The sequence below is a fragment of the Cibotium barometz genome, chromosome 15, assembly GCF_041138505.1.
Source record: "Cibotium barometz isolate CiBa-2024 chromosome 15, ASM4113850v1, whole genome shotgun sequence".
Classification (NCBI taxonomy): domain Eukaryota; kingdom Viridiplantae; phylum Streptophyta; class Polypodiopsida; order Cyatheales; family Cibotiaceae; genus Cibotium; species Cibotium barometz.
The window spans coordinates 31925686-31952899 of NC_141060.1; the positions used below are offsets into that span (position 1 = coordinate 31925686).

The 27214-nt window shown below is 38.5% G+C and overlaps 1 pseudogene; it reads right to left on the minus strand.

The window, feature by feature from the left end:
• Positions 1-12317: 12317 nt before the first annotated feature.
• On the minus strand, positions 12318-12468 carry LOC147631176 (5.8S ribosomal RNA; annotated as a pseudogene).
• Between the last annotated feature and the right edge of the window lie 14746 nt (positions 12469-27214).

The window sequence follows — 27214 nt, forward strand, 5'->3', positions numbered from 1 at the left end:
ATAATTTAGAATTTAGCCTTCCAGCCTCTACATGCTGGGCAAAACCCTACGGGACCATACACCTCATCGTCGGCTGCCCCGCTGGTGGCGAGGACTTAAGCCGGCCTGTCGCCCTCTCAGGCCTCAATCGACGAACCTTATCCTCCCAATGGTATGAGAGATACCTTGGGCCATTCTCGGGCTTTGCTAACAACACTGCTCGGCTACACAAGCACGGAACGGAGTTAGCGTTGAAGCCAAGAAAAACTTGCACTCTTTAAAGATAACAATTTCAATGTAATTTATTGAATACAGCATCACACAATTCGTAACTTCATACAATTTTATGTCATTATTTTAAAAGGAAAAGATACACATTTATTAGCACTAATAAAAAAAACTCTTCTTTAAAATATAACCAAGCTAACCTGGCCACCATTTTCTTAAGGAGCTTGAAAAGGGAGGGTTGGAGCCGCATCGGGAGGGTTGGAGCCGCATCGGGAGCATCTTCCCTAATCTCGTTGTTACGCACTCCTCTCGAGGCAATATTCTGATATTTTTGGGATGGGGCCATCTTAGACTTTCTCTTGTAGGGCTCGCTGTCACGGTCGAAACGCTTCAGTCGGATCTCAATTCTGAGATCGTTTGCTCATCGTATGAGCAAAAGACTATAGCGCATGAACCCTTTCTTAAGGCAAAAACCTCTTATTAAAGTCTACGCAAAATGGGGGGGGTTTGTGAGATGTCCTTAAGACAAAAATGTTTTGCTAAAGGGGAGAAGGGCTGAGGGCTGCTGTAAGTCTCTTCACACAGGGGGGAGGGGAGAAGAGTTAAGGACACTGCCTCCTAGCAAGAGGGGGATGGAGGAAAATTACCTTATCTGAAAAGAGGCAAATGAGGGGTGTGAGAGGGGTGGCTGCAAGGGACGGCTGTACTATAGCAAGTACACTGCATAGGGACAAACGGCTGTACGGACGGCGGTACAACAGGGCATATGCTGCGCAGGAATGCGTGTAGCCTATGGAGCATCTCGGGGGTTTATATAGCTGTGGGTACGGGTATGGGCGCTGCGCAAAGCAAGTACAAAAGGATGGTGTACCATCAAAGGCTATGGATCAGTGGCTTGCATGGGTCTAGGGGAAAGGTACGGTGTCGGTTTTATCAGGAAAAGGAGTGGTACGCATGTACCACTCCTTTTCTGGTCTGGGATAGCATGGGTGTCCACGTAGCGGTACGTGTGGACCACACAGTGGGCGGCCGTCCTTTGGTTCTTGTACAGCCATCATACGGACACCCTGGTAAGTGTGCATCGTCCAAATTTTTGGGCGGGGTCCCCAAATTTGGGACGCCTGCCTCGATTTGCATGCCGGACCGCCCCGGGGGGGGTAAAAAAAATTTTTTGTCTAGGAGGTTCTCTTGGTCGTTGGGGTTCAGACCGTTCGTCAATCGGACACCCGGTCGTGCATTTATTAAGGTTTAAAGGTCGTCGCTTTTTAACTAAAATGACTAAAATTTGCGTATAGGCTTGATCCGATGTCCGTTTTGGATGCTGTAAAATCCTATATTAGGGTAAAATCGTACGCAGATTCTCAATTTGGACTCAAAATTTGAAGATTCTAAGTAGAAATGACTCAAATAATAAAATCATTGATTTTTATACCATAAAAACTCATAAATTTATCTATTACATAGACATTTCTGATGGGTATGTTACATTACTAGGCTGCATGGGGTAGTGGCAGTTCAACACAATCATCACTGAGGATGTGGTCTTTGTTGAGCCAATGCGGATGCTAACTCGATCTTCTCTCTGTGGCCAACATGCTTAGAGCGTTGTTTCTTTTGGAATGTGGCCTTCTTTAGCTTGGCCTGCAACCGTGTGACGACATTCAATGGGATAGTCAAAATCTTCCCAAGCTGAACGCTCAACACGTTGAGGGATGGCATGCCTTTGACTGTGGAGTGAGAAACTGATTGCAAAGGGCAATCCTGATAGTAATGGTCAATTCCATAGCCATGACATTGTGGTGTCACTAGTAGGCGTTTCTTTTTAGGGCATTCAGCCACTCTATGGGGTCCTTATTATTAGCAGAGGAAACACAGAAGAGGTGGTTTCCCTGTGGGTGTGCCTATAGTGTGCATAAGTGTTTTACGATCCATGTGAGGCACCAAAAAAGGGAGATGAGGTGTTAAGGGTGCTTCGGGGATGGTGGAGCGCATGGGCACTCCATAGGTTTAGCAATGGACCTGGTTGGGATCTTTCCACCATGAGCAATAGGGTGTGCCTAGAGAGGCAACGGTTAGAATGGAAAGAATGGTACTGGAGAAGGTCATGGTAGTGTTATGGTTGTAAGTAGTTAGTTTGGGGTGGTGCCACCAGTAAGGCTTGGGGCTTGGGAGGAGAGAAAGGTAATGTTACAAATGAGCTTTGGGTTGTTATTAGCGCAGTGGCCAATTGCATTGAATAACTTTCTCACATATTGTAATCGAGAAAGATCGCCCATTTGCAGGCCTGATCAAAGGTGGAGGGGTCCTTAACTAATAGGTGGTCGTGAAGCTTTGGATTGTGCAAGCCCAAGAGGAAATGGTCCATTAATTTCTTATCACTAAATTTTTCCGTTGCTTCACAACGTGAATCAAGGTACTTGATGTGTGCTATGTAGTCGCGTAATGTTTCATGTCCGGCTTCTATTCCAATTGGAACAATTGGATGATGGGGCTCCATTTGGGCCCGTAGGGTGCAAAGTCAAGTATGAAGGCCTCTCTCACTGCATTGAAAGTGCCTTTGTACCGAGGGTCCAAGGATTGGAACCATTACACGGCCTTGCCTTCAAGGCTAAGTCCAAGGAGATGGACTTTGGTTGCATCGTCAAAAATTTCAAATCCTTGACATATTTGGTAAAAAAAACCTCGATGTGGAATACGAGGTCTCCAACTTCCTGGAATTTTTGCAAAAGTTTGAAAATTTTCTCCCACATAGGTTTTGTATGTGATGTTTGTGGGTGCAAGTGGTGTGACACTCCCCTTCCTAGAGCTTGTGCTAAGCTTGGAATATCAAGTTGTGGCATAAGGGAAGATGGTGCAAGGGTGGGCGGTGGAAATAGATCTGTGGTGGATAGAGAAGGAGGTATGTGAGTATGTGCAGGGTGGCTATCCATGCCGGGGTGCAGGTATAGAGGGACCCCACTAGATGAGGACTCTTCAAAAATCATTTCGCTCGCACAACCAAACATGTGTGGCATGGCGGTCACAGTTAAATTGTAATTGAGGTCGAGGTGCCGCCGAATGGAATGGAGGCATTGGGGGCATGCAACCATGACCAAAAGGTGTCCATATTGTGCAGGGAAGCTTAGAAAAGGTTCAATCATGCATGTGTGGGCCTAAAATAAGAGTTTTAGCTTACTTTTGCCGTACGCATAAACGCATCCTCAAGGTTAAAAGTGGTCTTTTGAGGTGTTTTATGCCGCCGAATGGAATGGAGGCATTGGGGGCATGCAACCATGACCAAAAGGTGTCCATGGTGTGCAGGGAAGCTTAGAAAAGCTTCAATCATGCATGTGTGGGCCTAAAATAAGAGTTTTAGCTTACTTTTGCCGTGTGCATAAACGCATCCTTAAGGTTAAAAGTGGTCTTTTGAGGTGTTTTATGCGTGTAAAAACAACCCTAGTGAGTCAGGGAGGTAGATCAAAAGCACCTCTAAAGATTTGGGAATTTTAAATTTTTTTTAAAAAAAATCAAGAATGGTACGTCCGTATATTTAGGTTGGTATGGTACAATCAGCGGGCGCTTAGGTATGGTACAACCAACGACACTTGGAATGGAACGACCACGGAAACTTTGGAATGGAACGGCCACAACAACTTTAGAATGACATGGCCATGGCACTTTGTGTAAGATTCCTCCCCCAACCCCTTTTTGATGTCTAGCATATTCCCCTGTAATCAATTCCTTTTCTGAAACATAAGAGATCTTGTTTGTGGCTGTTTTAATCTAGAGAGAGAATATTCAGATTTTGAATATTTTTGGATAGAAAAATATCTCATCTTATTAAAATAAGTTCCCTTGAAAGAGAAATTCAAAAAGAATTTTCCAATGTGCAATTGGAATTAATTGGAAATAGGTATAAAGAACCTTAGTCTAAGGGTCTAGATTTTTAGAAATTTTTTGATTATGGTCCAATTAAGGTTCCTATGGGCCAATAGCATCAATCCATGTGTAGGGAGGAGATAAATCCAAATTGAAAAAGAAGATACCCAAAAATGAGTAAATGCTCACATAAGATGAAGAGTTGAAAATGTACAAGGTTTATTAGTAAAAAACTAGGAACAATAAAATTTTGACATATATGTAAGGAAGGAGAGTTCTTTAAAGAAGGTGCATATTTCACATAAGATGAAGAGTTGAAAATGTACAAGGCTTATCAGTAAAAAACTATGAGCAATAGAATTTTGACATATATGTAAGGAAGGAGAGTTCTTTAAAGAAGGTGCATATTTCACATAATTTGAAGAGTTGAAAATGTACAAGGCTTATTAGTAAAAAACTATGAGCAATAGAATTTTGACACATATGTAAGGAAGGAGAGTTCTTTAAAGAAGGTGCATATTTCATATAAGATGAAGAGTTGAAAATGTACAAGGCTTATTAGTAAAAAACTATGAGCAATAGAATTTTGACACAAATGTAAGGAAGGAGAGTTCTTTAAAGAAGGTGCATATTTCACATAAGATGAAGAGTTGAAAATGTACAAGGTTTATTAGTAAAAAAACTATGAGCAATAGAATTTTGACACATATGTAAGGAAGGGGAGTTCTTTAAAGGAGGTGCATATTTCACATGCTTGAATGAGTTTTAAACTAAAAAATAATGTGATATTTTTATCTCTCATCTCTCTTGAACCAAACCAAATCAAAATGGAACCAAATCAAATCAAAAAAGTAACTAAACTAGGTCCAAATCTAGTCCTAATTCAACCAAACTGACTTGGAAAATTCTAGAATCAGTTTGTTTGGTTAGGAGCTCAATTTTTCCTACAAATAGAAGCCTTCCCTTGTTGAAAAAATATAGTGTCTTATGCATTGTTACTCTACTCTACCTAAGCCAAGAACTATGAATTCTTTAATAATTCACTAGTTTTTGATACTTCTCTCTTTCTTCAATCCCCATTGGTGGCTCCATCAACATACTAAACCAATTGATTGGTTGGGGGCCTCTACCGTGATCAAAGAATCAAGCAAATTATAAGATAAGTATAGTGAATTTTGATATTTTCTATAATTTCTCAATGATTCTCTCTTCTCAACCCCTCTCAAGCTTGAGAAGCTTAATTGGTATGGTTTTTGAAATGCTATTGAAGTTAATTAAGTAATGATAGTAAAGAATTACATAAAATTCTATTTATATTTAATTCTAATGGTTTTTCTCTCTCTCTCACTTAAGAAATGGTCATACTCATAACCCTTTTCAATCCAAATGAAGCTTTTCATAAGGCTTTTCCTTAATCCAAGATTAAGCTATGCTTGAGGCCAAATTTATGGCTTTTTTCTACGCTTTTAGTTTATGTATATTGATGATTCAATCCATTATGGATTGATGATCCAATTAGAGACCATTCTAATTATTTTCTTAATGATCCAATTAGAGACCATTATGGATTGATGATCCAATTAGAGACAATTCTAATTATTTCTTTAATAATGAGCCTTACCCCTTAGAAAAAATTGAGATTTATCAGTCATAGCAGCGGAACTATGGTAAAATTTTTATAGAAATTACGCATAAAATAATTTCATTCAAAGCATAAAAAGAGGACTTCCTACCATATTCTAGGAACTATCATCCTAGATAATTAAAAGAATATTATTATGCATGGAGATATGGATGTTTGCATGTAGATGTAGAGGTATGGATGTGAGTGTGAATGTGGAGGTGGATGTATGCATGGAGATGTGGATGTATGCATGTAGAAATAGATGTGTAGATGAGGATGTAAATGGAGATGTGGATGGATGCATGTAGATGTAGATGTATAGATGTAGATGTGAATGGAGATGTGGATGTATACATGTAGATGTAGATATATAGATGTAGATGTGGATGTGGAGGTGGATGGATGCATGTAGATGTAGATGTATAGATGTAGATGGGAATGGAGATATGGATGTATGCATGTAGATGTAGATGTATAGATGTAGATGTGAATGGAGATGTGGATGTATACATGTAGATGTAGATGTATAGATGTAGATGTGGATGTGGAGGTGGATGGATGCATGTAGATGTAGATGTATAGATGTAGATGGGAATGGAGATATGGATGTATGCATGTAGATGTAGATGTATAGATGTAGATGTGAATGGAGATGTGGATATATACATGTAGATGTAGATGTATAGATGTAGATGTGGATGTGGAGGTGGATGGATGCATGTAGATGTAGATGTATAGATGTAGATGGGAATGGAGATGTGGATGTATACATGTAGATGTAGATGTATAGACGTAGATGTGGATGTAGAGGTGGATGGATGCATGTAGATGTAGATGTATAGATGTAGATGTGAATGGAGATGTGGATGTATGCATGTAGATGTAGGTGTATAGATGTAGATGTGGATGTAGAGGTGGATGTATGCATGTAGATGTAGGTGTATAGATGTAGATGTGGATGTAGAGGTGGATGTATGCATGTAGATGTAGATGTATAGATGTGGATGTGAATGTGGAGGTGGATGTATGCATGTAGATGTAGATGTATGGAGGTGAATGTGAATGTGGATGTGGATGTATGCATAGAGATGTAGATGTATGCATGTAGATGTGAATGTACACATATAGATGTGGATGTATGGATGTGAATATACGATATGTGATGTGAGGGAATTTGAAGTGATGAGATGGAAATGATGTGATGGGATGAGTATACATATAAATGGAATATGGAATAAGTAATGTAGATTGATGAGGGATAATGTGGAAAAATGAAAGTTAAAATAGAAATTGTATTGTAAACTGTTTGTAAATGCTGTTTGTAAATGATTGTTTTATGTCAAGAATGCTGGGGGGAGCATTTTGATCGTCTTGTGATTAAGGTCGTGATGATAAAGTTGCAACTGCTGACGGGGAGTCAATGAAGGACGTCTCGCGAAGCAAGGTCGGCCGAGGTCTTGACCAGCCTCGGTGCGATTAAAATGGTGAGCTTCCGGTACGGTGGATGAGGGGCCAAGGAAGCGGCCTATGAGTGAAGCGCTAGGTCACCTGCGAAGGATCCTAGAGGGTGCTGACCATACGGTGCTCGGGCTCTGGGTCGCCTAGGATACCCACGCGTGCGTCGAGGAAGATATTGGAACAAGAGTAGGAGTTGTTTTCTGAAATCGGGCATGGATCTGGTTGATTGACCTTGCTGGTCTTCAATGGATGAGTCCATGGCTCTTTATATGGATCTGTTGGTTGATCTTGCTGATCTTCAACGAGAGTCCATCTTGATAAGTGATTATGTTGCCGAGTATTATGGGCTAGGAACTATCGAAACGGCCCCTGAGCGTTCTAGTTGCCAATGATGCCATAGATACTCTGATGAAGGAATGATGGGAAATTAAGAATCAATTGGATAAATTGGAAGATGGTGATCAATGATACTATGGTTTTATTAAAGGATTGTTTTAAACTGGTTGAATCTGTGAAAAGGTAATTTCATATTGGGTGTGTGAGTGGTGTGACTAGTTTTATCTTTGCATGAACATCCGGCTAGGGGACCTTGGAACTCTTTTCCTTGGTACCCGGGACAAAACCTAACCAAATTTTTAATTGGATCCCATCACTACAATGGTTGGGCGGTTGGCTAACCCATGGGACTGGATGGGGTTAGGCTGGACTGATGGATCCGTAAATCAAGACTCAAACTTTTGTTTTTAGATAAAATAAATCCCGGACAGTAACTGTTCTATGGATAAGAATCAACGGCTATGCCTCTTGAATGGGAAAAAAAGCGTTGATCCCAATGATCCAAGTGCAGGTTTCTCCCTTGATCTGACCAAGTATCTTATAGATGTAATTGGATCAGCTCGATCAGAAATGATCTTGACTACGTTAGAGTAAAAAGTTATTCTGGTGGAATCGCCCGTGCTTTCCGGTAAAGAAAGTTTTTTCGGGTTCGGTTTTAGAACAACCGACGGATTAGTCTCTTATCCGGATATCCGTGGGTGAGGCCCCGAATGTGGGACCCCTGTCCCGCGCGAGAAGTGCTACTTCCGCTGCCAGTATCCCGAATCTGTTGCTCGGTGGGAACAGGGCTCTTACACTTTGGAATGAAACAACCACGGCACTTTGGAATGGAACGGCCGCGGCACTTGGGAATGGAACGGCCATGGCACTTGGGAATGAAATGGCCGGGGGAACTTTTAAAATTTGAATTTGAGATTTGAATTTCAAATTGGAGGGAAGTAAGTGGGGGGGACAACTAAGATCCCCTCATTAATGCAAGTAGGTGGGAAAGGGCTAAAGTTAAAGGATACCTCTAAATTAATAAGTTTCTACTAATTTAGAGGCACTCTAACTAAAGATTAATCTCTTTAATTTCATTGTTAATTACTCCTTAACCCTCTTCTTTGCCCTCTAATTATTCCTAATTGGTGAGGAGTTTAAGCATGGGGATGTGATAGGTGGATTAGCAATGTTTAGGTTAATCCAAAGATGTTATTATCTCAAATTAATCTCCCTAATTAGGTCTCTAATTAACCCACTCAAAAGAGAAAAAATCAAACAAAAAGAGACCAAATTAGTGCTAATTCTTGCTAATTAAGACTTAATGAGAGTGGACTAAACATAGATTTTGGTCAAGGCAAGTGTTTAGAACACTAATGCCACTTCAATTAGTCTAATTACAAGAAATTAAGCTCAATTTTTTTGTTTTTTGCTCTCTTTAAGTTTACTAATCACACACTAACTAGTAGATTAGTGATAATTAATAAAAATTAAGAGAGTATGATTTCCTTTTAGATTTTTTGTTTGATTAGTGTTCTATCTAGTAATGCTAACCTACTTATGCAAAGTAATTAAGCAAAAGAAAAAAGGATTAAGCTAAATCTTCTAGGTTTAAGTAAAAATCCTCTTGATTAGGCTCTCTAATCACCTCAATCTCAAGTTTTTTCACTCAAACAAATAGTAATCCTACTTTAAACACAAAGATATACATGAATCTCAATAAAAACATTAACAACAACTAAGAAAAACATCAAAAAATAAAAAAACCACATGTCAAAGAGCTTACATGGCACTAGACTATGGAGGCTCCGTCGGATTCGAATCAAAAATGGCGTAGACAAGTAGCAAATTGGCACTCACCGCACCGACAGCAATACCAAAGATGTTAAGGAAACCCTACCCTAAAGTGTCATGGGAAGCTATCTATCCACCGAGCTCGAGCAAGTCTCAAGAGCTCCACCGTAGCCGCTTGTCATCGATGTCCTCCTGCACTCGTTATCACACCAAGATGGTTGCTCTAATCCTACGGGTGATGCAAGCTCTGTCGTGGAGATCGTGCAGGATCTCTACAAAATAGGATCTCTACAAAACAGGATCTCTACAAAATAGGATCCCGTTGGTTAGCCTAATCACTCAAGAAAGAAAGAGAGAGCGAGAGAGAGAGAGAGAGAGAGAGAAAGAGAGAGAGAGAGAGAGAGAGAGGAAGCAAGATGGAAGGAAGAGGGAACAAGTGATTAGCACTAATCACTCCCAAACCCTAACCCTAAGCACACCACACATGCTAGATTAGAGTTGTAAGAGAGAGGGAGAGAGAGAGAACACTCCACTTCTATTGCACAAATGGTAGAATGAGTTACAAACAAGAGAAATTGACTTTTATAGTTCCAAGCCTTTTCCCACAAGGCCGCCCGAGAGTAAGTGACCCAGGGCGCCCATAGTTACAAGGCTTTTCTCTATAGTTTGCCCAACTGACCAAGATCCTCTTGTCTGTCCTTTGAAACTCAATACTTGGGAGTGTTTTTTGGGCGTTTCCCTCATCAAATGACGAGATTTACAATATAGCACGGGCGCCCATTACATAAGTTTTCGTAGGAATGTGTTTAGCCAATATGTGGTTAAAAGGAGGATGAGGAGATATAGACTTGATACTATGGTTACATGGATACATGATTTGTACAAGGCAGCCTGGTGGGGTTTTCTTTAATGCTGAATTTCTAGCTTATCCACGTGTCATTTTTATTTATGAGATTGGTGGTATTTATTGAGACATTAAGGGCTTTACATAATTAGTTTACGCTTACATAGCAACTGTAGCCTTTGACGAGGCAAGAACACAGTCCGTCTACCTTGTTCACGTCCAATTTCACCGGACCAAATGCTTCGCTATTGTACATTGTAGGCTAATCAACACAAGAAGAGCCCATGATAACAGAGCTTGACACAAGTCTAGACTCAACCCCAGGATAGACAAAGAAAATGCTGTTCGGCAACACTGAAAACAGCTTCTACACCTTATTGGCAAGAAGAAGCTCGCAACTGCATCGTCTATGGCCGAAGGGGGACAGAATGGCAATAGATACAACGACAATGATCGGTCGTACATTAGACAAAGAAGAGAGAGCTTCTGGCATAGTAGAGCGCAGGCTTGAGAATAAGAGAAGATAATAGGCACGTTGGGACATCGAGGGAGTTGATTGAAAAATTTGATCGTCAGGCATCATGAGATTACTCTTGGGCTGAGATTACTGTGCCCGAGATTACTCTTGGGTTGAAATTATTGTGCCCAAGATTACCTCTGGGCCGAGATTACTTCGCGGGTCAACGACGATGGTTTTAAATTATTTTAAACATGATTTGCTCCTATTCATGGGTATAATGGTAGAGCATGTGGCTCAGATGTTGGGTTCGAATCCTGGTGAGGGCGAGGGGGCACACGGGGAGATTACTCCGTTTTTCTCGAGATTACTGCCACAACCCAATCCCGACCATAGATCTATGGTGGCGGGTTGAGAGCTGTCAATCCCACTACTCTCATCCCGTGGTAGATCTATGGCGGCGGGTTTAGAGCTGTCAATCCCACTACTCTCATCCCGTGGTAGTTATAGGTGAGAGGATGGCGCACCCTTTACTGGTTTAGAAGGAGTTACATCATTTCTCTTTTAATGAATTTGCAAGAATCTAACTGATAGTGAGCCCCTTTCCATGTACTCTTAAATTGGTATAACCACTTACCAATATGGAGCAAGAATGCAATTTGCAGACTACTGGGGCATGTGCTCATAGCATGGGCATACATTTTCAACCAAAACTCTCATAAAGTTGTAACTTAGCCGTGTCTCCCTTACACAAGGCCAAATACGTTCAAGAAATATTGGATCATGGGACCATGTTGTCAAAATGTTGGATCATGGGACCGTGTGTCAAAAAGTGACATGGCCAAGTTTTCCCTTTTGACGGGCACTAGGTGGCATCCTAGTCAGCAAATGGAGAGATTACACTTTTTTATATGGGTAAAGCATGGCATAGTCTGCTTATTTGTGTAAAGGGTCTTGCTTTTGACTCTTTTGATTGGTGATTCAAACACAACAAGTTGGGCAGGCTTCTTTGTGTGCAAAGGGCCTAAGATGAAGACAAAACTCAAAATGAATCTATGGTGCATTCACTTAGGAGTGGCTAACAACAGATTGCTAACTAAGAACTTTTTAACTCTCTTTTCATCTTTCACTCATGCTATTTATTCCCTGTTTGGTCTCTTGCATGTATTTAGCCTTGGATGGAATTTACCACCCACTTAGGGATGCACTCCCAAACTGTTCGAATCATCGACGACGCCCCATGGAGAAGCGACAAGGTTCGAGCTCCGACGAGGCTCTCACCCTCTCCGATACTCCTTTCTAAGGGGCGTAGACCTGGTTCGCCAGCAAAGAACGCCTCATTCACACAACAAGGCCATGCGATTCTCAAGGTGGGATCTTTCCAGTTTTCTCATAGGGAAATCCTCATTAGGTTCCTTTCCTCTGCTTAGTGATATGCTTAAACTCAACGAGTAGCCTTGACTGATGTGAGGTCCACCAATTGCCAAGGGGAATTCCTGACTACGATGGGAGTCCGTTCTAGCATACACACCGCCCATGCGATGCAATAGCAAAATCCCACCCCAGACAAATTAGGGAGTGGACCACCTTTGCAGTGCAATCGTCGTATGGTGCCATTGGTGCATTTCAACCAACTGTGACCCCAGCACACCACACCCACATGATGGTTATCACAGGGAGAGGGGGCACGAATGGCTAGCTCCACCTTGACGGCCCTCGTGCGAGGAAGGCAGCGCGCATAACGTTCTCACGAGAGAGAAGGTTACTCAGGCAACATACCCTTGGACAAGCCATGGGTGCAAGGTGCATTCAAAGACTCCAAGATTCGTGAAATTCTTCAATTCAAAGTACTTTTCGCATTTCACTACGTTCTTCATTGTACAAGAGCCAAGATATCCATTGATGAGAGTCGTTGTTGTTATGTAAGATATCCTCCATGCGGGCTGAGTGGGTTCACTTAAAAATATGTAAGTATACCACATGAGTTCAAATGAAGGGGTTTTTTAATTAAAAAATTTAAGGTAAATTTACATAAGGGATTTTTTAAATTAATTTTGAAAAAAAAAACCCGTTAAGTCCATAAAGAAAAAGGGGTCATTTTATTCATTAAAAATTGACAGGTAAGGGGGTTTTTAAATACTACTTGAATGCAGGTAAGGGGTTTTTTAAATAACACTTGAATGCACGTGATACATAGATATCAGTCGCGTTGTATATTTATATGTCCAATGTGCTTGTGTCATATATCAATGTCTACTATAACACCTGTCTCATGAGCAAGCATAGCTGCCTTGACCTCATGAATGCCAACATCCAAAGTAAACATTCTCCCATTTCTGTTTCCTTTGGAAACCAAGCGGCAATCATTCTTAAAGTCTTCCACAAAATCAACCTTGAGGATTAAACCTCACCTACACACCTTGCTCAACCATCTATCTAATAGAAACCAAATTCTTTGTGATATTTGAAACATGAAGTACATCTGATAGGTACTTCATCTTGCCATCTTGCATAGATAATGGCACTTTACCAACATACACATTAGTCCATATTAGGGAATTCAAAAAAATCCCAATTACAGTTTTAATGTGTTTAGGACAAATTTGCCAATAATAGGTCAATAAAATGTATTAGTCCATATTAGGGAATTCAAAAAAATCCTAATTTTCATTTTAATGTGTTTAGGATAAATTTGCCAATAATAGGTCAATAAAATGTATTAACTTCTTTTGTCCAAATTGCATATTTGTGATATTGAGTCTTATAATACTCAAAGTATACTATATTTAAGGATAATATAATGGGAAATCTTTAGTCAAATACACATTGTATTACCACAAAGTTTATGATCACACTCATCATGTTACCTCAACCATATACCGAAAAATATAGAAAATGACTTTTGATCAATTAAAAGTCGATAATTAACGATAAACCCTTTACAATGATAACATGTCGTACTCCAAACTAAAAATTGATCACAAATATATTTACAAAGATAACATGTCCTACTCCAAATTCAAAGTTCATAAATATATTTACTTCCATGAGCTCAACATTACATCCACAAACATTACTCATCATTGAATGTGTTAACTTGATAACATCCTTATGTCCATTTATATAACTACTAATATGGCATTGACTATCATATTTTTTTGTAATCCACCCAAAGATACGAATGGAGATAGAAAAAATGACTTCACAAATACAAAAAATAATAATTGGAAATAGACCTATGATTAAAGATAAGGTCTTAAAACAATGACACTTACAAATTGCCAATGACTACAAAGAACTAATGCTCATTTTACAAAACTTGATTGGCCAAGAGGAACACTTGATCAGTGGATGAATAGACCTTGATCAGCGCCCACAATTGTCGATCTTCTCTTAACCATGAAGGTACCTCATTAATGTAAAAGACTTCACCATTTTAAACTCACCGACGATGAGGTGATTGTAAATGGTTGCCATTACTATTGCAAAACAAAAAGTGGACAAATATCATATATCCTTATTACTGAAAATAATAGAAATCATGATGATTCATTAGTGTTTGCACTAGGCTTAACAATATAAAACAACCCAATTAGTGTTTGTACTTGTGGTATGCCTTGGGTTGTAATATGAAACCCTTAGCTACAAATCCTATGATATGCCTTTTCTTATAACCTAGCTATTTGGCATAGTGCATTGTAACCATTTCATTTAGTTTTGACACTAATGGAATTTTTTTTCAATATCTTTAATTATGCAGTACTTCAAGTCGATAGAGGGGAGTATATTGTTCTTGAGAATGTAACTTTAGAATCACATGTTGCATGTTTAATAACACCTTGGCATGAACTGATTACGTCATTTATATCACATGTTGAGGCTTCATGTCCCTTAGATTTATCCTTGTACATCTCCCCCACTCTATAATCACATGCTGAAAGTATTTATACAAGGTATGTCCTTGTTGGATTGGCAACTACCCGTATCTATTGAAAGAAATCATTGTACGGATGTCACAACCATATCCAAATGGCATAAGTATTCATATAAGTCTTCGAATGTATTGTCATAAGCATCAATGTTGAATTTGGGTGGAAAAATGCAATCCTCTAGTAGACTTGCACATCCTTTTTATGGAATACCATCAATGAGAACTATCCTTGTTACATAATATTGTACATTACATTGGTGTTAAACCTTTTTGGGTGGTTTGAACATGACCTTCATGCTCATATTTCCTAGCGCCTAAATATCTTCTCAGGATCATACACATAACACTCCTCCTGTCCTCCACACAATAAAAATAGTAAGTGTCTCCCTACATGAAATTCTAAAGTTTCCACCATATGCACGACATTTCTATGCAAATCCATGGACCAAATCCTAACATGAAACTTTATGAACTCTGCATCTTGGATGAAGTACAATCCATTGTTTCTCCATAACATAAGCTTGAATGCTTTTTAACTTTGTGAAAGCAACGTTTTAATAATAATCCATTAAAATCCAATATTATAGACATTTGGCTTGTCACATTTCTTACATCTAATCCTATGTTATCATTATCTTCATTAACATGTCTATGATATACTTTATCTGTCGAAAAAAATGATGAAAAACATTTTGTCAATCAATCAAAACTCAATAAAAAAATCACAATCACATATAATTTCTCTCAAATATTGAATACATTTTCACTTCATAAAATTAAATTTGGTAATATGATTAATTTTCCACATATTGTCGATGGTTTTAAATGTTGGATTTGATTAGTTATCCAAATATCACTAGATGATGTCTTGTGTACGGGCATTATAGGGAAAAAAAAGATAGAAGATATTCATTCAATCAACTAAAACTTAATAAAAAAATCATAAACACATGCTTTTATTAATCTTAAATACTCAATATATCTTTCAGTACATAAAATTAAATTTGGTCATATAGTTAGTTATCCACATATTTGGATAAATTTGAATGTTAGATTTGGTTAGTTGTCCAAATCTCACTATATGATAGTAGATATCTTGTGCATGGGTGCTATTGGCTAGATTCGGTTATTTTTCCATCTATGTTAATGCTAATGGTCAAATATTATATATGGATGTGAATTTTTAGATTTGGTCACTCATTCAAATCCATCTCATGGGTGTTAATGCTATGGATTTGGCCACTTGTCCAAATCTTATTTATGAATATAAACTTTATGTGGCCTAGTTAACATACCCAAATGATCAAATATATGTGACAATTAAATTTGAATATTTTGGGATATCAATAAACAAATATGAATAGTTGGGGGTATCAATCAAATTTGAACACTTTTGGGTATCAATCAAAAAATCACAAACGCATGATCTAGTTGATCTAATGAACATGGCATATGTTTCACTTTATAACAATGAACAAATTATGATATAGTCACTTTGTCATTATGCACAAATTATGATGTAGTCAAGTTATCTCAACAATAGTGTCTTTGAATTTAATAAAACAAACACAAGTTCTTCTACTAAGTAAGATCATAAGTAACATACATACAAATCTAACTTATGATATTCGTAGAGCATTTACTTACATATCACAATGGATAAAACTATCCTACCAATAAAATGAGAACTTAGTGTGCTTTTAAAACACTTGTTGTGTCTGGATCATAAGGAAGAAATTGATCAACAAAGTCTAACATTACCCCTTCATGCTCTTATATGCTCTGTGTGGGGCCTTCCATAAAAAGTTGCTCATTTATAAACATAGAATCCTCTTCTTGCTTTGTGATTCTAGCCCATCAACTAATTTCAAGATTCCCCTTGATAAATCTTGAACACATTGATTCAATCTTGCATAATTCTTATAAACTTGGAATGGCATTTCCAGTGTCTTTCGTTTGTTTGCAAGAGCCATTCTACATGCACTTCCCAATGTGAACACATCAAAAACATACTCATCCTCCCTACAAAATGATCGTAGGGTTTTTTTTTAAAAATCATCCATCTTTAGTAATAGTCTTTGTGCACTAGCTTGCTCTTTATGTGTATCCAAGTCACCACCATTGTCACTGTAACTATTATTAATAGTATCCAAAATATATAGTCTATGTTCCAAATCTTGGTAATGATGATTGTCCACAAACTCTTTCTCTTTTCTCACTAATACATGTGTCAAAAAAGTATTATTTGATCCATCCACATGAACTGTATTAGGAGGTTTAATATCCATGCTACTAATTGCCAACTTATATCTCCCAATTACCTTCTCTAAAATCACTCGCCAAGGCTACAAGTTGCTTGAATGTTACAAATGTGATCATTACAAATTGTGCAAGTTCATCAAAGCTAGTTTTATCAATCCATGCAACATCATCTCAAACCTACTTGAGCTCCATGTTATGCTATGAATCCCATGAACTGCATTAATCACCACTGTGCCAATGGTAATTGGTTCCTTGAATGTGTTGCACATCAACTCCATCTCTTCCATGTATGGTCTAACTTGGTATACACTCCAAGGATACTTATTAGATTGCAAACTATTTCCCTCATGTTGAATGTGTTGCACATGAACTCCATCCCTTTCATGTCTAGTCCAACCTGGTATATACACCAAGGATACTTATTAGAATGCAAACTAGTTCCCTCCTTTTAGTTTATAATCCACTAAATGTATGCTTGTTCCAATGGAGACAATACATCTTTTATGATCCCTACGAGCAAACTTCCTTTTTAGCCATATTTGACTTGATCCAACTATCTTTTCATAGTATTCTAGTTGGATGTTGTAGTAAGCCACACACTGCTCCCATGACCTGTCAACCTTGTCACTTGGCTTTTTCTTGAACTCCTTCATAAGCTCTTCCAATTGCAACATCTTATCCTTCTTTATTTGATGTTCTCTTTCTGCCATATCCATCTTATCCATACCATGCTTTCCCCTAACTATAACAATCTTGGAATCCAATATTTCTTCTTAAATAATCTTAATATTCTCCTAATCTAAGCCCTGCAAACACTTGAACATGCCAGCAATAGGTTATCTCCCACCCTTATTGACATCATTACTATGCTCTTGGCATGATGGGGTAGTGATCCATCTCTATATGCATCTATAATCCTCATCCACATCGTCTAGGCATATTACCATGTGTGCATCCTTGGTTGTAATACTATCACCAAATGCAACTCATGCTAGCTTGATAAATTATTGCATAACATTCTCAACATTGGGCTGTTACAAACTATTTTATCAAATGACAACCAAGAATATATTAAGGTATTTTTTAAACTACCAAATATTGAAAGATTGATATTTACTCACATCCCTTTGCAACTCCTTGGTGAGGCTTTGCAAGTCTATTGAATGCAATCTTACTTGTGTTAGTTTATCATGGTATGGATATTGCCACATTACATTTTGAGATTCTAGGTTTACCATTCGAGACAACTCCACACTCTCCTTTGGAGGGTGATTTTGCACTATCCTTGCCACCCTTTCTATATAATACTTCTTTCTTTAATTCATGGCTTCATCATTCACACTCTCTATGAAAGCCTAGTTGCATAAATGGAGTGTTGAGCAAAAAGTATCCAATACTTGTATTTATGAAGATGGTCTCTCCTCACCATCTCCAAAGATCTGTTGGGACTCGGTGATCTCATAAAAAAGGCATTAGATCAGTGTATGATAATGCAGGTGATCTAGGCTGAGCTGTGAATTTAAAATAGTGAGAGAAGCATTAGGCGAATCCCCAATAAAGGTTAGTATTAGGCAATCCCCCAATAGGGACATGAGGTCTAGCGAGAGAAGCATTAAGCAAGTCCCCAATAGGAGTGAGCTATGAATTTTAGATAGGCTTAGATTGTCCAAATATATTGAATGGTTGGTCAGATGTAATGATATCATCATTAGGCAAGTCTCTAAAAGGGGTGAGGTATGGATTGTTGGTAGATTTGGACAATTGTCCAAATCTACATTTAATGGTTGGCAAAATCTATTGAGAAGAGCATTAGGCAAGTCCCTAATAGGAATGAGCTATGAACTATATATATATTTGGACAATTGTCCAAATCTACATTGAGCGGTTGGTCAAATGTAGTGAGAAGAGCATTAGGAAATTTCATGGTCAAGGTTAGCATTCGGAAATTCTCTAATGGGGGTAAGGTCTAGCCAAAGGAGCATTAGGTAAGTCCGCCAATTGGAGTGAGATATGAACTTTAGATAGATCTAGATAATTTTCCAAATTTGTATTCAATGGTTAGCCAAATCTAGTGATAAGAGCATTAGGCAATTCCCTAATAGGAGTCGGCTATGAATTGTGTATAGATTTGGATAATTCTATATTGAACGGTTGATTAAATCTAGTGAGAGGAGCATCTAGGCGAGTCCCTACTAGGAGTAAGCTATGAATTGTAGTTACAAATCTTTACTGAATGGTTGGCCAAATATAATGAGATGAGCATTAGGTAGGGTTAGCCTTAGGGGTGAGGTCTAGTGAGAGGAGAATTATGGAAGTCCCCAATAGGAGCGAGATATAAATTTAGACAATTGTTAAAATCTATATTGAGTAGTTGGCTGAATCTAGTGAGATGAGCACTAGGCAAGTCTCCAATAGGGGTGAGAAAATCTATATTTAATGGTTCAACTTGGCCAAATCCTTGAAAAGAAGAGAATTAGGCAAGTCCTAATATGAGTGAGCTCTGAATTGTGTATCAATTTGGACAAATGTCCAAATATATATTGAATGGTCAATCAAATCTACTGAGAGGAGAGTAAGACAAATCCCCAATAGGAGCGAGCTATGAATTGCATATCGATTTGAATAACAGTCCAAATCTATATTGAATGGTTAGTCAAATCTAGTGAGAGGAGAATAAGGTGAATCCTCAATAGGAGTGAGCTATGAATTGCATATAGATTTGGACAATTGCCCAAATCTATATCAATGAATGGTTGGCTAAATCTAGCAAGAGGAGCATTAGACAAGTTCCCAATAGAAGTTAGCATAGTCAAGTCTCCCCAATAGGAGTGAGGTTTAGTGAGAGGAGAATTATGAAGTCCACAGCAAGCTATAAATTGTAGTTAGATCTTGACAATTGTCTAAATCTACATTAAATGGTTGGCCAAACTTAGTAATATGAGCATTAAACAAATCCCCAATAAGGTTTAGCCCTAAGCAAGTCTCCAATAGGGGTGAGGTCTAGTGAGAGGAGCATTATGGAAGTTGCCACTAGGAGTGAGATGTGAATTGTAGTTAGATTTAGACAATTTTCTAAATCTATATTGAATGGTTGGCCAAATCTAGTGACTTGAGTATTAGTCAAGTCCTCAATTGGGGTTAGGATTAGGCAATTCTCTAAAAGGCTTAAGTCACATGTGATGGTCATTATGTAATTCCTATTTTATATAGATTTGGATAGTTGGCCAAATTTATGTAGATTTGGACACTTAGTCAAGTCCCCAATTGGGGTTATCATTAGGCAATTCCCTAAAAGGGTTAGGTCACATGTGATGGTCATTATGCAATTCCTATTTTATGTAGATTTGACCAAATTTATGTTGGTGAGAGTTGAAAAAATTGGTCGTTTGCTATTCTACATCGGTTGAAAAAATTGGTCGTTTGAAAATACCAATGCTTTATTGCTGGATCAGGTTGTCCAAGATCGACCCGACTTGATTGCATGGGTCTTTTATGAGAAGCATAAGGACATGATGCACTTATTGGTGAAAAAATAAATATTTGGAAGGGTATCGAGATTTGTTTCTATTATTGAATTTTAAAAAATAGGCTTGCCACATGCACATATGTTATTGATATTGGAAAGTGGATGTATGGATGTAAACCGATTGAGATTGCTCACTATGATATGTTGGTATGTGTTGAACTTCGTGAGTGACAAGGTGATGTCTCCTGAGTTGCACAACATAATTAGTCATTGTAATGTCCATGGACCATATGGTGAACTAAATATGCGCTCTCCTTGCATGGTTAACAGGAGTTGCAAACATAAGATACCTTGGAATTTTTTTGAGACTACTAGCATTGATGACAATGGGTATCCAACTTACATGCAGCGAGACGATGGTAGATTCATCCAGGTAAAGGATCATAGTGTGGATAGTTGATGGGTTGTTCCATATAACCCTTTTCTCTCTATGAGGTTCAAAGCCCATATTAACATAGAATTATACTCTACCATTACAGCTGTAAAGTAATTCTATAAGTATGTATACGAAGGACATGATAGAGCTACTATAGAGTTGCAAGATACACATGGGGTTATTGATGAGGTTAGTCAATATTTGGAAGCACGGTACACGTGTCTATATTAAAGGCATGCTGGCGCATATATCAATATGATTTGCACGACGAAAATCCTGATATACAAAGTTTACATGTTCATCTCCCGATGCACAATAATGTGATGTTCAATGACCAGGATGATTTGCATGATTTGATAAGTTGTGATAGAAACCAAAGAACATCTCTCATTAGGGGGCATTTGAACATAAAAATGGCCCTATAAGGATCCCTAATTTTAAGGAATTAAGACTAATTTTATTGAGGCTTAAGGAGACAAATCTCATAATGATGCCTACTTTTGGCCCTAAAAGTAGGGGATCTCTGTAGTTTTCCCTCTCTAAGATTTTCACTCTAGGATTCTCTTTCTAGCCACTAAAACTCTCGAAACATCATCAATCTCATCCATATAGGAGCCCCAAAAATATTTTTTTATTATAATTCAAAATAATTATCTCAAAATAACTTTCAATCACATTTAATGCACTTTCATTGTGTTTCTGAAGTTCCCTCTAAATTCCATATCAACAGTATTAAAAGACAATCTCGTTTAATACACTTTCATTGCGTTTTTTAAGTTCCCACAAATTCTAAATCAACAGTCATTAAAAGACAAGGAAGACTTACATTTTTTTATTTTTTTCACTTTTAAATGCATAAAAATAAAAAGTTTAATTTAAATTTAGCTTTTCGGATAGGCTAGCAATTTAAAATTTATATTTTATAGCAAACCCACCTAAAAACCGTTTTCTTCATTGATTACTATCACATCTCCTCTCTGTCCGACTCAACAACTAAAAGATTCTCTCTCTCTCTCTCTCTCTCTCTCTCTCTCTCTCTCTCTCTCTCTCTCTCTCTCTCTCTCTCAAGCTCTTCTCTCATTGTAGTAAGTCTCTCTTTCAAGCTTCTCTTTGGGATCCAAGCTATCTACCATCTTTCATTGTGTCTACTATGGCACTCACAAAAATAACAAACACCTCAAATTCATCATCACGAGAGTGATGAAGGTAGACTTGCATATTCGCATCTTGAATGAATTATCACCTATCAGAAAAGAACGTCTAAACGCACAAGAGAAGTAAAAAAGAATACAACAGGGTCATTGTAATGTGGATCTTTGGGCTGATGGGGGTATTTATATCCTAATATCCTTCTTCAAATTTCTTTCCACCTTTCACAGATCTACCCTCATTCATTCATTTTGTTGGAGAGGGTGAGAATGATCTCCTTGGATATTGCAAAGGCTTAAGTATATGTGATGCATGGAAGGTTCAATTTCTAAACTCACAAACTCATAGCTTGCAAGTCACTTTGAGTAGTGTGTAACAAGCTGTCGAAATTGCACATAATAATATTTTATAGCTACAGAGAGAGGGCAAAGAGAAAGAGGACCACATCTTGAAGTTATAGGATACAATCTCGCATATGAAGAGCACACCCATGGGAGCCAGGGAGCGAAAGAGGACAATGAACAACATTCAGACACTTGCAATTGGTGGTAGTGCTCTCAAGCGAAGAGTTCATGCAACAAGGTTTGTTTTCTATTCATCTTTTTGGTTATAAGTTATTCTTATTAGAGTGTGTATCTATTGTTTCATTTTTTCATTAACTGTTAATTCATTATATAATATTACTGCTATGAGTAATCTTTGTTACTTCATTATAGGACCTTTCTTAAAGATGCATGTAGTGATAATGGTCCTCAAGATATTGGAGATATGCTACGTAGCTGCGTGAGAAAACATGACATTCTTTCCATAGTTCGAGATCCACACTAGAAGAAGGTACGACAGATACTTGCAAATGAGATAATGAACGATATAACTAACATTTTAGGCATTGAGGAAGTTCAGAATGCATGCGATGAAGTGGGCATAAGCATAAAAGGATACAAGGCTCTCCATCAATTACTGCAAGATACACTTCGCAAACAAGGCATCACACGAAATATTCTTCCTACCTCAAGAAGATTAAGATTAGCAAAGAGGACATGCAATGAAGATGCGCAACGTAAGATTAGAGAGTACCATTGTGTCAATGATGTGCTGACCATTAGAGCTTGGGAAAAAAAGTGAGGCAACAATGGTAATACTGTGGTTCCTTACAACAACGAGTTCAACAATATATTTGTTGATCTACAACGTCTTCAGAAAGTTATGATCTTATTCTATGGATTACGTAATAATTGTAACTTTTATCTCTTGCAAACAAAGTAGTTGAAAAAGTCTATGAAAAATCAAAACTTATTTAATTTTGTTTGTCATGCAAGGTGACAAAGTTAGCTTTGTGTTGAAAATGGTTGAGTGTCAGATTGTGAAAGGAAAGATAGACCGAATGAATATCACACTCATGAATGAGGCTATGGCATATGCAAAAAGTTCAGAGTTATCATCTTTTCTTAGTGAAGACACATTTGAGGGGAATACTGAGATCAACCCAAATCTTAATAGGGAGAGGATTTGCAACCTAGACTTTCCCTCATATAGTGTCCAATCTGAGAAAGAGATATGGTGGCTTGAGGCATTTGAAGTACCAAAAGAGACACATGAAGTTCTCACTTGGATGTTTGATAGGATACCTTGGATTACCACTGTCATCAAAGCACAGATTCAGGGAAAAAAACTTGAGGTAGAGGGCAAGGGCACTTATACAGTAGATTGGCATTTGGGGGGTGACCTGAAGACAATAAAGTGCTTGCTTGGGTGTCCAGAAGGTGCCAACACCCCAAATCCTTGTTCGTGGTGCATGAGAATGATGAGGGAAAGCAAACAAAAGTCGAGAAAGCAGAGGATGCTTGAGAATCAAGATATTGAGCACGACCCCATGGATGATGTTGCTGGGCAACTGGGTTGGAGGTGTCTTGTCTGCCAACATGCTAGCTATGCCAAACAGGCATTTGAGAGACCCATAATGGAATCCTTTAATTCCATTTGAACTGAAGAATGTCTACTTCTATACACTGCATGCATTCATGCGTGTGTTTGACCGTTTGCTCAAGTGTCACATAGATTATGCATTTACCATGCAAGGCAAAGAACGACAAGAAGAAGCTCTTCATAAAGTAGAGCAACTACTCAACTCAATTGGGTGCCATGGTGGCAATGTGCAGATTACTGTTAACAAAAAGACCTCTGGCATGAATCATGAGGTTGCACAACAAGTTTCCATGAGTGGAATAACGCAAGACGTTTTCTAGAGAAGCCAAAAAATGCCAAGGACTCAACTAAGCCTTGAAACTTGTGGAAGGATTTATGCAAATGTACAACATTTGACTGCACCAATTCAAGCCTTGTAATCCTACGTGAGAAGGTTTGGTCAGACTTTAATAAGATGGTGAAACTTTTGACCAAAAGCAGGACAACCACAAAGGAGCGACAAAAACTTCAAGATGATCTTTCTAATTTTACGAAGTCCATGGTCGATACATGGGGTGAAACCAACATTACGCACTACATGGTAAACACATTTGCTCGTTCCTACTACTGGATATTAAGAAACGAGTATGAATAACTACTGACTCTCTTAATTTTTGTGCAGCATATTCTTTATGCTCATGGTGCATACTTCATGAATGAGTATGGTTCTCTGGACATGTGAAGCACACAAGGAATGGAGAAATCTCACTATCAAGCTAGAGGAATATATTTTAAAAACACCCAGCATGAGGAGGGAAGACTCGTATAAATTACGTCAAGGAGATGTTTAACTGGTTTTACAGATACACTTTTGGGCAAAAATTATCCATGGAAAGGGCACATATGAGTAATCTAGCAAGGGTAGCACGAAATAATGCCAAACAGAGAAGATCACTAAAAAGTGGAAAGTTGGCACAGGACCAGCACGTCATGCAGCAACATGGAGATCTTCATGAAGACGCATGGAAGAATTTGGAAGTAGAAACAGCACTTTGAAATTGACAGTATTTGGAATAAAGTTGTAAACATTTTTGACTTAGGAAGTAGATAACATTTAGAAGAAAGTTGTAAAGCTTTTTGACTTGAAAATAAAAAATAATTGCACCATTCCATTATATTGAATATTTAGAGTGAAAATAATTACAAACGAAAAGAGCTAATTGCTCTTGAGTCTCTTCTCTTCTTGCTCCCCCTCTTCGGTAGGCATTTTTTCTCTATAACGCAAAAACCTCTTACGACTAAAGCCCTTGAGTGACTTTATATCCTCCACTCCTGCACCTAGGACATGGCTTGAATAACATAGGAAATAACCTACTCGAGAAGGCCAAAAACGAGGGCCGTATCCAAAGATACAAATGGTAGCACACTTCTCTATAAGCATGACTTTATGTATATTATAAGGTATAAATGCATACCCTATATACCTAGATAGGGCTTTCAGTGTAAGGAGTGGAATCTCTACATCCCTGGAGTACTTGCTATGATATATAATAAATATATTTTTGTCGATAGAAGAGACGTAGTGTGCAAGAGCGGCATCTTGCCCAACTCTTGCACGACCAGCATCACCTCGTCCAAGAAATCCATTGGCGTTGTCAAGCTCTATCTACATTGACAAAGAACAAGGAGGGAACAAAATAAAGTAAGAAATAATTCAAATAGACTGAAGCAATAAGAATTAAACCAAACAAACTAAAGAAACAATTAATTCACGTAACAGACTTAAGCAATAATTTACCTTCTGGTTCTCATCCTCCTCCAACTTGGCTGCATCTCAAAGGTGCAAGAGCGGCATCTTGCCCAACTCTTGCACGACCAGCACCACCTTGTCCAAGACATCCATTGGCATCGTCAAGCTCTATCTTCATTGACAAAGAACCAGGAGGGAACAAACTAAAGTAAGAAATAATTCAAACAGACTGAAGCAATAAGAATTAAACCAAACAAACTGAAACAATAAGAATTAAACCAAACAAACTAAAGAAACAATTAATTCAGGCAACAGACTTAAGCAATAATTTACCTTCTGGTTCTCATCCTCATCCAACTTGGATGCATCCCAAAGGTTGATGGAGCTCTCTTCATTTTCTTGGTCAAGTTTGGGAATAGGTTCCTTGCCAAACTCAGAAATGCCCATATCCTACTGAAGGGCTTGAAATTCTTGCTAAGCTTCATTCTCCTTGGCTTTTTTAAAGCACAAGGACATTGCTTCTATGGCCTCTAAGAAGTTTTCTATCACTTCTGTGTCCAATGCGAGAAATTCATCCTTATGCTCATTCTCTACATCGAGAACACCGAACGCAGCTTCACAACCGTCTGCTATTAAAGCAAGATAGTAATCCTCCCTAAAATTGTAGAGTTTTTGAATGTGGGAGAGGAGGAGGTAATACTTCCCATTAATTAGGAAGGATGGTAGCCCAGGGATGACAAAATTGGTCGTCAATCACTCCCCATGGATGGATGATGATGTTCCTTCATCAATGATGGTGGAGGCCTTAAACTCTGCCACATCAAAATTTGTGCTGAGGAGTTCCTCCTCCTTCTCGGACACAAGGTCCAGGACCTCTTCTTCTGCATACTGAGCACTTGAAATAAAGGACTGTTCTGATTTATCAGTCCTGCCTGTGAGCTCTTCTTTTGTGTAATCCTTGTTATCAGCATGAAGAAAGAGATAGGCAACAAACCCAAAATGATATTCTAGAAACCTGGATTTCCTACCATGCACTAGGCACATGTCAACACAAATCTTGATACGTTGATCATCTGAGTAAGTGTCCCACCTCTTCGACATGCTTGAATTCTGAGAGGAGGTGACTGCAAAGCTTGACATGTGGACATACGTAATGGACCCATCCGCCGAGACGGTCCCTCCACTGACCAACCTACAATACTCTATCCACTCTCCCTCCACCCAGGGATGTCCTTACCATGTCCTTGATAATCTCCTCCAGACTGAAAGGAATGTTGAACACAGGCTCTACATGGGAAAGGGATTTCTCCTACCCAGCCCTCCTCAGCAGATCAAAGAGATGCTCTGTAGTGCTGTGCTCGTCCTTAATCTCCTCCAACAATAAATCATCCACATCATCTGCAGCATTGTACAAGTGAGAACTCTGATCCGAGTGGAAACCTTTCATTATGTGATAAGGGGAAAGCAATGGAGTGCGAATGCAACTATCACCACTATGGACAGTATGGGCCGTGGAAAAAGCCGACTCGCACCGTGGACGGTATGGAAGCCGGAATATTTCCAGTGCAGAGAAAAGCAGAAAAAAAACTCGCACCATCTCTATATAGGTCAAATAATAGGGCTGACATCACATGATTGAGGATCAAACGCCACGTGTGGTAGGGCTTATGTCATCATCGATTCACGAATTGCCACATGTAGGGCTGACGCAGTCGATGTCATGATTGCATTTTGCTCTATAAAAAGGAGAAATATTTT